This window comes from Lucilia sericata, unplaced genomic scaffold (assembly GCF_015586225.1).
Source record: "Lucilia sericata isolate MDLA Ls3-8-SP2 unplaced genomic scaffold, ASM1558622v1 Contig000477F_arrow, whole genome shotgun sequence".
NCBI classification, from domain to species: Eukaryota; Metazoa; Arthropoda; class Insecta; order Diptera; family Calliphoridae; genus Lucilia; species Lucilia sericata.
Window position 1 is genome coordinate 45,910 of NW_023994492.1, and position 12,485 is coordinate 58,394.

Genomic DNA, 12,485 nt, shown 5'->3' on the forward strand with positions numbered 1-12,485 from the left:
ATAGACTAACTATAGACTAGACTATAGACTAGACTATAGACTAGACTATAGACTAGACTATAGACTAGACTATAGACTAGACTATAGACTAGACTATAGACTAGACTATAGACTAGACTATAGACTAGACTATAGACTAGACTATAGACTAGACTATAGACTAGACTATAGACTAGACTATAGACTAGACTATAGACTAGACTATAGACTAGACTATAGACTAGACTATAGACTAGACTATAGACTAGACTATAGACTAGACTATAGACTAGACTATAGACTAGACTATAGACTAGACTATAGACTAGACTATAGACTAGACTATAGACTAGACTATAGACTAGACTATAGACTAGACTATAGACTAGACTATAGACTAGACTATAGACTAGACTATAGACTAGACTAGACTATATTATTTACTAATCTATAAATAATCCAAAAATTTGTTATAAGAAAAGTTTTCACCAACATATTTCAACTATTGCAATGATATTTTAAACTTGTTAAAGTTTCGTAATAAAACCCCCACCGATAATCAAAAGAACACGAATTTACTTTTTCCTTTAAGACATTGAAAAAAATAAACTTATTCATTTGCTTTTCAAAATTACTGACAAATGCAATAAACCAAGAAAACTAAGACCAAGGCATAAAAAAAAAACAAAATAAACCTGCAGTAGAAGTAAAATGAAGAAAAAATAGTATTCGGCGAAGAAATAATGAAATATTGAAGAATTGTTAGATTGTACAGGAGATTGTTCAGATTTTTAAGAATTTTTTTGTGTTGAGAAAAAATGTTGTTGTGGGAATTTTTTTCTTCATTGTTGGGAGAAACAAACAACAAAAAAGAAAAATGCAAAACCACCACATTGTTTAGGTATTATAAGGTATCATAAACGTAAAACAGAAAAAATATGAATAAAAATACTGGGAAATATATTTACAATGCTCTCTTTTTGATTATTCTCCTGTTCCTGTTACACACTATTCAAAGTTGTGTCTATAAGGGAAAAGTGAAATAGTTTCTAGCAAATCATAGACATTAGAGCAGGAGAATAAAATTATAGAAGAGTAAAAGAAGAAAAAGAAAATGTGGAAAATGTGAAAAAAACGAATTGTTACCATACGTTTGTCCATGAAAACAACGCGCAGTGCTTTGCCTGCGTCCGTCCACAAACATTTAAATTGAAATACCGCTAGACAAGAAACACTAACGGAGGAATAAAAATATTCAAAAAAAAAATAATATGTGAAACAAACAAAAAAAGTTTTGGAAAATAGACCAAAAAATATTAAAAAGAAATAAAATTGCAAAAATATAAACAGCCATAAAAAGAAAATAATAAAAATAAAATATCGGCAAAAAAATTTTTAATTTCTTTAAATATTTAAAATAAAAAAATGCAAATTCTAAGAAATTGTTTTATATTGAAAAAAGTGTGCTGTTGCTAAAAATGAAAATATGATTTCCAAAAATTCTTTATATTTGCACAATGGTCGTTTAACATTAATATTAATTATACGTGTAGGTCGTTTTGGTCATATAGATTAAAAAGAAATGATTAAAATAAAACTAAATAAATAATAAATGAATTAAATTAAAAAAAAATTCTAAAATAAATATGAAATAAACTTTAAAAAATATTAAACAGAAAGTAACAATATTTATTTATTTCTTTATTTGTTTGTGTGTGTGAGAGAGTCAGTTGGTGAGTTTTTTAACAATACTTTAGGTTTTTTTTGGTGCAGAAATTGTTTTTTATATCATTCCTATTTTTTTTTTAATATTTTTATAGAATTCTGAGTAGTTGTAGCTCAGATAAGTTTAACTTTTTATAGTAAAGCCTAAGCTAATCAGTTAAGTTAAATTGGACATCATTATGCCATACTACAGTAATTATAATATTTGTAGATGCTTTAACAAATAGAAAATATTTTGTAAATGAAATATATACTTATATTTCGGTTACTCATTTAATTTTCACTCGGTCTACGGTCTCTAGTCTATAGTCTAGTCCTAGTAGTCTAGTAGTCTAGTAGTCTAGTCTATAGTCTAGTCTATAGTCTAGTCTATAGTCTAGTCTATAGTCTAGTCTATAGTCTAGTCTATAGTCTAGTCTATAGTCTAGGTCTATAGTCTAGTCTATAGTCTAGTCTATAGTCTAGTCTATAGTCTAGTCTATAGTCTAGTCTATAGTCTAGTCTATAGTCTAGTCTATAGTCTAGTCTATAGTCTAGTCTATAGTCTAGTCTATAGTCTAGTCTATAGTCTAGTCTATAGTCTAGTCTATAGTCTAGTCTATAGTCTAGTCTATAGTCTAGTCTATAGTCTAGTCTATAGTCTAGTCTATAGTCTAGTCTATAGTCTAGTCTATAGTCTAGTCTATAGTCTAGTCTATAGTCTAGTCTATAGTCTAGTCTATAGTCTAGTCTATAGTCTAGTCTATAGTCTAGTCTATAGTCTAGTCTATAGTCTAGTCTATAGTCTAGTCTATAGTCTAGTCTATAGTCTAGTCTATAGTCTAGTCTATAGTCTAGTCTATAGTCTAGTCTATAGTCTAGTCTATAGTCTAGTCTATAGTCTAGTCTATAGTCTAGTCTATAGTCTAGTCTATAGTCTAGTCTATAGTCTAGTCTATAGTCTAGTCTATAGTCTAGTCTATAGTCTAGTCTAGTTATAGTCTAGTCTATAGTCTAGTCTATAGTCTAGTCTAATAGTCTAGTATATAGTCTGTCTATAGTCTAGTCTATAGTCTAGTCTATAGTCTAGTCTATAGTCTAGTCTATAGTCTAGTCTATAGTCTAGTCTATAGTCTAGTCTATAGTCTAGTCTATAGTCTAGTCTATAGTCTAGTCTATAGTCTAGTCTATAGTCTAGTCTATAGTCCTAGTCTATAGTCTAGTCTATAGTCTAGTCTATAGTCTAGTCTATAGGTCTAGTCTAATACGTCTAGTCTATAGGTCTAGTCTATAGTCTAGTCTATAGTCTAGTCTATAGTCCTAGTCTATAGTCTAGTCCCTTACTAGTCCTATAGTCTAGTCTATAGTCTAGGTCTATAGTCTATAGTCTAGTCATTGTCTAGTCTATAGTCTGTCTATAGTCTAGGTCTATAGTCTAGTCTATAGTCCTAGTCTATAGTCTAGTCTATAAGTCTAGTCTATAAGTCTAAGTCTATAGTCTAGTCCTATAGTCTAGTCTATAGTCTAGTCTATAGTCTATATAGTCTATCAGATAGTCTAGTTATCGTCTAGTCTATAGTCTAGTCTATAGTCTAGTCTATAGTCTAGTCTATAGTCTGTCTCTAGTCTAGTCATAGTCTAGTTATAGTTAGTCTATAGTCTAGTCTAAGCTAGTCTATAGTCTAGTTCTATATTCTATCATAGTCGGTCTATAGTCTAGTCTATAGTCTAGTCTATAGTCTAGTCTATAAGTATAGTCTATAGTTAGGTCTATAGTCTAGTCTATAGTCTAGTCTATAGTCTAGTCTATAGTCTAGGCTATAGTCTGAGTCTATGAGTCTAGCTATAGCTAGTCTATAGGTCTAGTCTATAGTCGTCTATGTCTAGTCTATGTCTAGTCTATAGGTTCTAGTTAAGGTCTAGTTATAGTCTATTCTATGTCTAGTCTATAGTCTAGTCTAAAAGTATTATTTTTGTTATGAGTTAGTACTATTTAATAATGTCGATTTTCCACGTCTGCAACAAGCGGTAACTTGCAGTAGATCCTTGATGGTGAGCATCATTACCTCTATTTCAAAAGTTTGCCCTTAAAGACTTTTTATATTATATTTTATTGCCTATAGGAACGAACACTTACTTATTTTAACCAAAACTTCTACTTTGACTTTTAGAAGCTCTTCAACCCACTGTGCGTTATGTGTATGTATGTGTGCGTTTGTGTTTTTTGTTCTTACACTTTACGTTCATTTTCGGTTTATTCGGTTTAAATGCTGATAACGCATTTTCGTTAAAATAAAACTCTCTACGAGTGACTTTGGTTTTCTATCCAAGAGTGTGTTAGCAATGAGTATGCTTGTGTGTATATATACATTTTTTATATTCTGTGATTTTGTTTATCTTCAGAATGCAGGCAAAAATTTTAAGAAAAAGTTATGTGTTTTTTTTCTTCTCTATTATTTTTCTGTAACTGGCAGTTCTTTTGTACAATTTCTACATTTACTAATAAGATAAGTTGTTTGTGTGTTTGAGTAGGTGAATGTGTTAGTGTGTGTTTGTGTATTATTTTCAAACAAAAACTAAATGCTTAAAAAAAAGTTTTAAATTATAGTTTGAAAAAGTAAAAGAAAAACGTAAAAGCAACACCAATATCTCCAGCAACAGCAGCAAGCAAAGTCAGCACTGCTGAAACGCTGTTGAAAAATTAAAAGTGCACTACTAATCAGAAATTCTCTAATAAATAAAGCTGCAGCTGTAAACAAAGAGAATCTAAATAAGAAAAAAATTATCATCTTTAACTAACAGTCAAAATATAAAACTTAACCAAAAATTTGTTCTATAATTCAACAAACTTTTCTACTTATTCTATGCACACACTTGTTTGGTTTCGATTTTATTTTTACCATCACGTAAGTATTAAATTAAATTGTAAATAAATTAAATTTGAGTTTATGTTGATATTTTTAGTAAAATTTTAATTTGATTATCTAAAACTATGATTGCAGGAATTTACCCAATTTTCCCCATTTTGACCACCTAAAAATCCCTCCTTAGTAGGTCTACATGACCAAATATATATCTACTGTTGAATTATCATGATTGTAGGTTCAGCCTAGAAGATGTCAAATAAAATAATGAATATTTAAGAAAAATTTCAACCTTCTAGTTACTCCATTTGGGGATCTGTCGTGATTTTAGTAACTAGGCGGATATGTGGAAGGACGGACAGGTGGATGGACTGATTGAGTGACCGACGGACAGACTGGCTTGATTATCGAGACTCTAATAAACATCCAATTTATATACTTTTATGGATCTGCGGCAATATTTCCAAGTGCTACAAACGTAATGACAAAATGAACATAGCTATCATTTGTGAAATATTTATTTTTATACCAAATCATCATTTCCTTAAAGGACAATCAATATTAGTTAACAAAAGAATTATATTAAGATTTATAATGAATGCACTTATGTGTCAATTTGAGAAAATTTGTTTTAAAACTTGGCAGAAGAAGTTTTATTACATGATTATGCTGAATCATTTGACATTAATTTTATTATAAATTTTAGGCATCATCATAATTTTAAACTAAACACTAACATATTTAAACAGTTTGCATGTGTCTAATAAGAAAATTTAGACAATAGGCATTATAAAGTTAGTGGGTTTAAAAGTTTAACTACCGAATTTTGTTTGGTTTATGACAGATGTTATAATGATTAATCAAACTTTTACTTGCATGTGGTTAGAAGCAATATAAATCTGTGGCAAATATTGTTAAAGTTGCTAAAGTCTTAAGTAGATTTAAATTAATTGATGTTTATTAGGGTGGCTCAAAAAGTACTTGATCATCATTGATAGTGGATGTATTTTTGGTCAAGTAAATCTACTAAGGAGGGATTTTTCGGATTCAGTAACCTTATATCTCCTAAAATAAAATAGGTAAAACAAAAACTTTTTGAATTTCATGTAACTTTTAAACCTATGAACATATTTAGAATTTATATCACATTCGATCCTTATTGAACAATTAATGTTTAGTTCCTTGAGAAATACGTACTCAAAAAGGACTAAATGGACCTATAAGTAAACAAAATTTTTCTCTTTAAGAACAATGATTTAAAGTTATTGTAGAAAACAAAGTATTATTGTTTCCATTAGTCCTATTTTCCCAAACTTTCTAGTCAAACTTTTTTGTTTTTTCCATCTTTCCTCCTACAGGATTAACATTCAACCGGGAACTACTTACTCTACGACTTTAGAAAACTAAAACAATTATCATTGTCGTTTTAAAACAATTGTCTGTCATTTTAAACCATAAATTTCTGACTGACAATTTAAGTCCCACTAAAAGCATTGGTGACGTATGAGTATTATGCGAAAATAATTTCATAATAATCATACGCCACAGTTATTTTAAATATTCTGTTACAGATTTATTACGTCAAAACCACAAAATGTACTATTTAATAACTATAAGATTTCTTAAATAACTTTTCCAGTAACAATAAATAGTTCTTTTTTCAGAAACTTTCCCAAAAAATTTCAGGCAAGCTGGGAATTTATTTATTTTTTATTCAACCAATTGGATTGAATAATTTGGTACTTGTTTAAACGTACTTTTTGTAAATGGTATAGAAGCTTTCTTGAAATACACTTTTTGAACAAAAGCTGATTTTACAAGAATTTTAATTTTAACATACTTGGTACAGACTGAATGAGCACAGGTCTGAGGAAACTTTTTGGTACTTTTTGTTTTTTAACTGATACTTTTCAAAATTTTCTGTTATATAGAACCTAGAAACATCAAATTAAATACACATCGTTCTGATTGAATTAGTATATTCCAAAGATAATATTCTAGAAATTATTCTTCTATCAAATGGTACCTCTTATATTGAACTAAAACAAAAAATAAGTTTGATAGTATAGTCGGGGTGAATATATCTTCAATATAACTTTGTTTCCAATACATTTAAGCATTTTATGCACGAAAAACTTATTTCCTAAAAGAGGGTTTATATGGGGCTAGAGGCCCATATGGACCGATTCCGATAAAATTTTGTAAATAGATTTATATTTATATAATATTTATTTGTGCTGAATTTCATCGCTATTAGTGTTTATAAGTGAATATTGGACATTCAAGTCAAATTTCTGAAGAGGACTTTGTATAGGAGCTAGGGTCAAATCAGGCCCGATCTTTATGAAATTTGGCAAGGTTATCAAGACTGGTATAAAACTTTTTATCGAGATATTGGTATATTTAACATAATTAAGAGCTCAAAGGACCTTTTCGGGGTGTTCTGTTGTATGGGGGCTAGGTGAAATAATGTGCCGATTTTAACCATTTTCGTCCTTGGGCTAAATAAGCGTGTGTGTCAAATTTCATCCAATTATCTTAAAAATTGAGACCTGTGTATAGGTACATTTTTGTTATTCAATGTCTCGCTGTCCGGTTTGTGAACGTGTGGCGGGTTTCGGTGTCCCTCCAATCCTATCTTTGGGAATATCTAGAATGTAAATTATATAAATTTTCTCTTGTTCCTAATTCTTCCGAGTGTAAAGGAAGATTTCCTATTGCTTTTGCCCTGATCCAGTGCTTGGCTATGATTTTTCTTCTGGAATGTCATTGTAGAGTATTTTTCCTACTCTATTTTTTCCCCCAGTGTAAACTTCCAGGGAAAAATGTCTATCACTTCTAAACTAATCTTTCTTCAACAAATGTAAATCCGTTAAAGGGTTTGTTTGTCCACTGATTGTAAACCAGAGTCCTAACCTTTGCCTTTATTTTCTTTCTACTCTAGCACTACACGCAGTATTTTTTTCTTACCAAAAAACATGTCTTAGCTGTTCACTCGATACGTCGCAAAAGAGACTGATTGTTCGATTGCACCCATTTTTATAGTCCTCTGTAACAATAACTTCAGTATTTTTGTAGTGATGCTCCTCTCATAGGTTTGAACCGGTAACGGCTGTGATCTGTGGTATAGCTTAGTCTCCTTATTTGACTGTCCTCTCTCTCTTTGGCTGGATATCTTCTTGTTTTCTCTTGCTGAATTCGTTCTCTCTGGCTGATTTCATCTCTTTGGCTGAATTCCTCTCTTTGGATGAATTCTTCTCTGGCTGAATTCCTCTCTGGCTTAATTTATCCTCTATGTCGCTCATTTAGTTGCATGGATGTTGATCTGCAAAAAAGGAAGCACATATTGGCGGATGTAATCTGCCCCCTTTGATGGATGTAATCCATTGCCCGCCAAATAAAACATATCGAATGGTATTTATTACATTTCTATAATTAATCGATTAACTATAGATGTGTGGACTCAATTTTCTAAAAATTTCGGTTTAAACTTCAACTTCGATCGAAGCATCCTGGTTATGTTAATGAGTTAATGAGAAATGTTCATACAAATGCATCTTTTGTAATCAAAATCTTATTACGATGTAGAATATTTGTGGAGAAATACAGTCCTCTTAGCCTCCCCCGTTCAAGTCCTATCGTGCTTTATACGTATAAGAGTCATGGTTCTAATTATAAGAGTATTTATTTGATTAACAACAATCTAGCCATGTTCGTCCTTCCGTCTGTTGAAAAAACGATAGGGTTTAAATGTTTTTTTGCTATTGGTGATTGACCCTACCCCTCTTACCACTCTTACACAATGTCAGTGTTTTAAACATTAACTGTTAAACACCACTAAATGTTTCAAAAATAATTGCTGACGTATGAGTAATGTGTAAAAATAATTTCATAATAAACATACGTCTCAATTAAAATGGTACAAAACCACAAACATTAAACTTTCAAACGAAATTTACACAACTGACGATTTGATGGTTTTGCACACACATACATACAAACATGCATAAACATGAACTACATATATAAAAGAACATTTACAGGTAAATATGTTGGTCATATCAAAATGGTTTATTATTGGTTTGTTAAAACTAACAAGTGGTACACATTAACATGACATAGTTTGACAGTTAATTATTTTCAAATTCATTGCAATTAATTTTACTCAAAAAACATATTGCAAGGAAAATTTTCATTAACACATTTGTAAGTGATATTATTGAGTTTCATTTGTATATATATTTTTTATATAAAGTTTGGTTTATATAACATTTTCTCTAGAACTAATTAAAACTATAAAATATTTATTTTATTGTTTTATGAACAAACAAGTTTTATTTTAAACCAAATTTTCCACTATTTTTTAGAAAATATTTACAGTTTTATTATTCTTTTTTTTGCGAAAAAAGGATGTAAACAGACAATAAAAAAAGAAAAATAATTTTATTATATGAATTTATTTCAAGGGAAATAACTAAATGTGTGTTTTAAAAAAAAAATTAAATAACAAATTCATAAAAATATGGCATTCAACCAAAAAACACAACTGACAGACAGACGGATGGATGGACGGACAGACAGACGGACAACAATGAATTGAATTTATACCAAACGGAAGTACTTTACCCCGTACACATACACAACTTTATAATGGGGTTTCCCTTTTTTACTGTTAGCCACTGAACTGCGAAAAACAGCTTAGGTTTTGTTTTTCAACATTTATTTATAAATATGGATGTATATTTTTTGCTGCTGTTGTTAAAGTTTAACATTTTTTTGTTGCTTTTTTGCGTATTTCTGTTTGTAATAAAGAAGAATTTATTTTTTGGTAAAAATTTCTAAAAAAAAAAAATCATGAAAACCCAAAAAGAATGTAAACAGTTTTTATATAAAAAGCATTAAACAAAAATAATTCTTCCAAGAGTTGATGGAAATTTTATTATATATACATATAGAGGAGAAGCCGTGGACAGCTATTACTGATTTTAAATACCAGACAAATTTTAGAGCTAGAAAACATGTATAGACATCTAGCTTTATCCATTAGGTCTTTATAGTGTTATCAACAGATGGACAGACGGACATAGGTATGTAGCTAATATTTCCAAGTGTTACAAATGGATTAAAAATCAACACTATTTTTTAAACGTTTTAGTATTTTCTGTACAAAACGTACCAAAAATGTACTAAATCCTTCTAAATATTGATTTTTAAAAGTTAAATCTTTTACGACATTTGTTACAAACTAACTTTCCTTGGGTGCTTCGAAACCCCTATCAAAGTTAAATTTGGTTTAAAAACGTATAAAAGAATATCATTTGAACACACATTGCCAATGAGGAACGAAAAAGATTCTGTAAAATGATGAAAAATTTCTTAAAATTTGTCTCAATCATATGCTTTGGTTTGATATTATAGAAAATCCAGAAAATGCCATTTGAGGAACAACTAAGGAAGAATTTATAGTCGAGCATGGCCATTTAACATATTTATGAGCTCAAAAGCCCTATTCAAGGGTATGGTTGTATATACGAAATAATGGCCCGATACGAAATAATGGCCCATTTTCAATATTCTCTTCAAAAGAAGAGTATGTGCCAAATTTCATCAAATTATATTGAAAATTGTGACCTGTAGAGTGCGCACAAGGTTTACATAGACACACAGACGGACAGACAGACAGACAGACGGACGGACATAGCTAAATCAAGTCAGAAAGTGTGGATTTGTACACTTTAAGGTGGGTGTAGGATCAATATTTTTGGGTGTTACAAACATCAGCATAAACCCATAATACCCTTCCCACTATAGTGGTGTAGGGTATAAAAGGTACCAATTGATAATAATACAGATATTCAGGAATTTAATTTTATATTTCTAGGTTCAATATAACAGTTAAATAGCAAAAAAGTACCAAAATTTCCCTCTAATATCCGCATTCCATCGACCAAGTATGTTAAAATTCTTGAAAATTCTGCTTTTATGAAAAGTACTATTCATTTGTACAAAACGTACGTTTAAAAAAGTACTTAATTATTCATCCAAATTTGGGAACTTAGAATCTGAGTTAGTGTAACTAAATCTGTCAATTTGTAAAATTTAATCAAAAATGTCTCAATGAATTTGAATAAATTAAAAAATTCCTATTTTTACGCCCTTTTTGGTACTTTTTCTCTACCTAGATATGCAAAAAAAATTGCAAAATCCTAGTGTCGGCCTATTAATAAATATGCATATGTATAAACCAATAAATAGAAAATAATATTTTATAAAATAAGTACCAAAAATAAGTAAGTTTTTTTACCCATTAAACGTTCCAATTTTCCAAAAGTACCAAACTTATATTCGTAATTATTCAATAAGGAACGAATGTGATATAAACTTTACTTCTATAATCGCAGGTAGTGGAAAAAAGTACCAAAAATAAGGTCCCACTAAAAGCATAGGTGACGTATGAGTATTATCTAAAAATAATTTCATAATAATCATACGTCACACTTATTTTTTTACTCTGCTGCAGGTTTACAACGACAAAATCTAAAATACTAGTTTTTTAAGAACTATTTAATACTAGATTTTCCAAATAACTTATTCAGTAACAATAAACAGTTCTTTTCTTAATGAAAGCTTTAGTAACTCCAAAATCTAATTCAATAAAAAATAAAAAAATTTCCCAAAAAGAAAATTGCAGGCAAGACGTGAATTTATTTATTTTTTCTTTTAACAAAAATATAATAAAAATCTTAACAGATTTTTATGTTTGTTTCTTCGGGCAAATTAAATTTGTTGATGTAAATATTGTAGTTATCAAGACAAATGAATAAATTTCGTGAAAATGAGCCTGTATCGCTACATAAAAAAACACAAGTATAGAAAAAAAATACAAAAACGTAAATTTTCCAAACAAATTTTCTTTATACAATTGTTTGGGTCTACGTTTTCTCTTTCTTAAGTTTATTTGATTATAACGATGTTTTTGTTGCTGTTGTTGTTATTGGATATTTTGTTTTAAGCTTATTTTTTTGGCCATAAAACAAATACAAAAATAATAAAATAAATAATACACTAAACAAAAAAAAAAAAAAAAAAAACTGAAATTTTCATAGTAGAAGAAACGAAGCGCAAAGTTAAACAAATTTTGTAAAATTAATAAAAATTGTTTTTTGTTTTTGTTTTACTTGTGCAAATAAATATTGGAAAAAAGAATTATATTTGTTGCTGGTATATTTTATTGTTATTTTTAGGTAAACGAATTAGTGGGTCGTCGTACTGGTGTTTAATTTAGTTCCACAAATAAGAAGAAGAACAAAAAAATGAAAAAAATATACAAATAAATAAACAAACATTAATACTGCGACGTACAAAGTACACGTTTTTAGTTTCACGGATACAACTACTAAGTGTTTGGTGTCGGAAAGTAAGTCAAAAATCATCATGGCAAAAGTGAAACAGTGGGATTGTTTGGAAAATAATTGCAAAAAAAGTACCAAATTGTTTACTCGAATTTGGTGCTAAGTAGGTCTTGGAGTCCGAGTTCTAAAAAGCTTATCATTTAGTGCAACCAAATCTGATAATTTGTAAAATTTTGGTACTTTTTTCCTCCCTAGCGAACACAAATTTTATTCTAAAAGTACCAAAAATAAGTACGATTTTTCTCCCTTAAACGTCCGAATTTCTCTAGGGCGCCAAACATATATTTGCAATTTTCTAATAAGGTTCGAATGCCATTTAAATTTTACTTCTATGCCAGAAGGTATAAAATTCCAGAATTCATACCTCTCTAAATACTTCAAGTGAAGCTCTAGTGGAAGCGTAATGCTACAAGTCGAATGAAGGCACTATGTGCTTTTTAAGTAATCCTTTGTAAGAAGATCAAGATTAAACTTTCAGTTCAAAACATTGTACAAAGATTAGCATGTCTTGCAATCACTGGTTGTA

General features: G+C 29.5%; 1 protein-coding gene across 5 annotated transcripts in view; it reads left to right on the top strand.

Moving 5' to 3' along the window:
* The window catches only part of LOC119605342, a 105,460-nt gene that overhangs the window by 7,831 nt on the left and 85,144 nt on the right, over window positions 1-12,485 (top strand). The window contains exons 1-2 of one of the 5 annotated variants that reach the window (XM_037958381.1): window positions 1,406-1,658; window positions 4,292-4,589. The gene's annotated coding sequence lies outside the window, so the exon portion shown is untranslated. The other 4 variants (XM_037958385.1, XM_037958384.1, XM_037958383.1 and 1 more) reach the window with 4 other exon arrangements.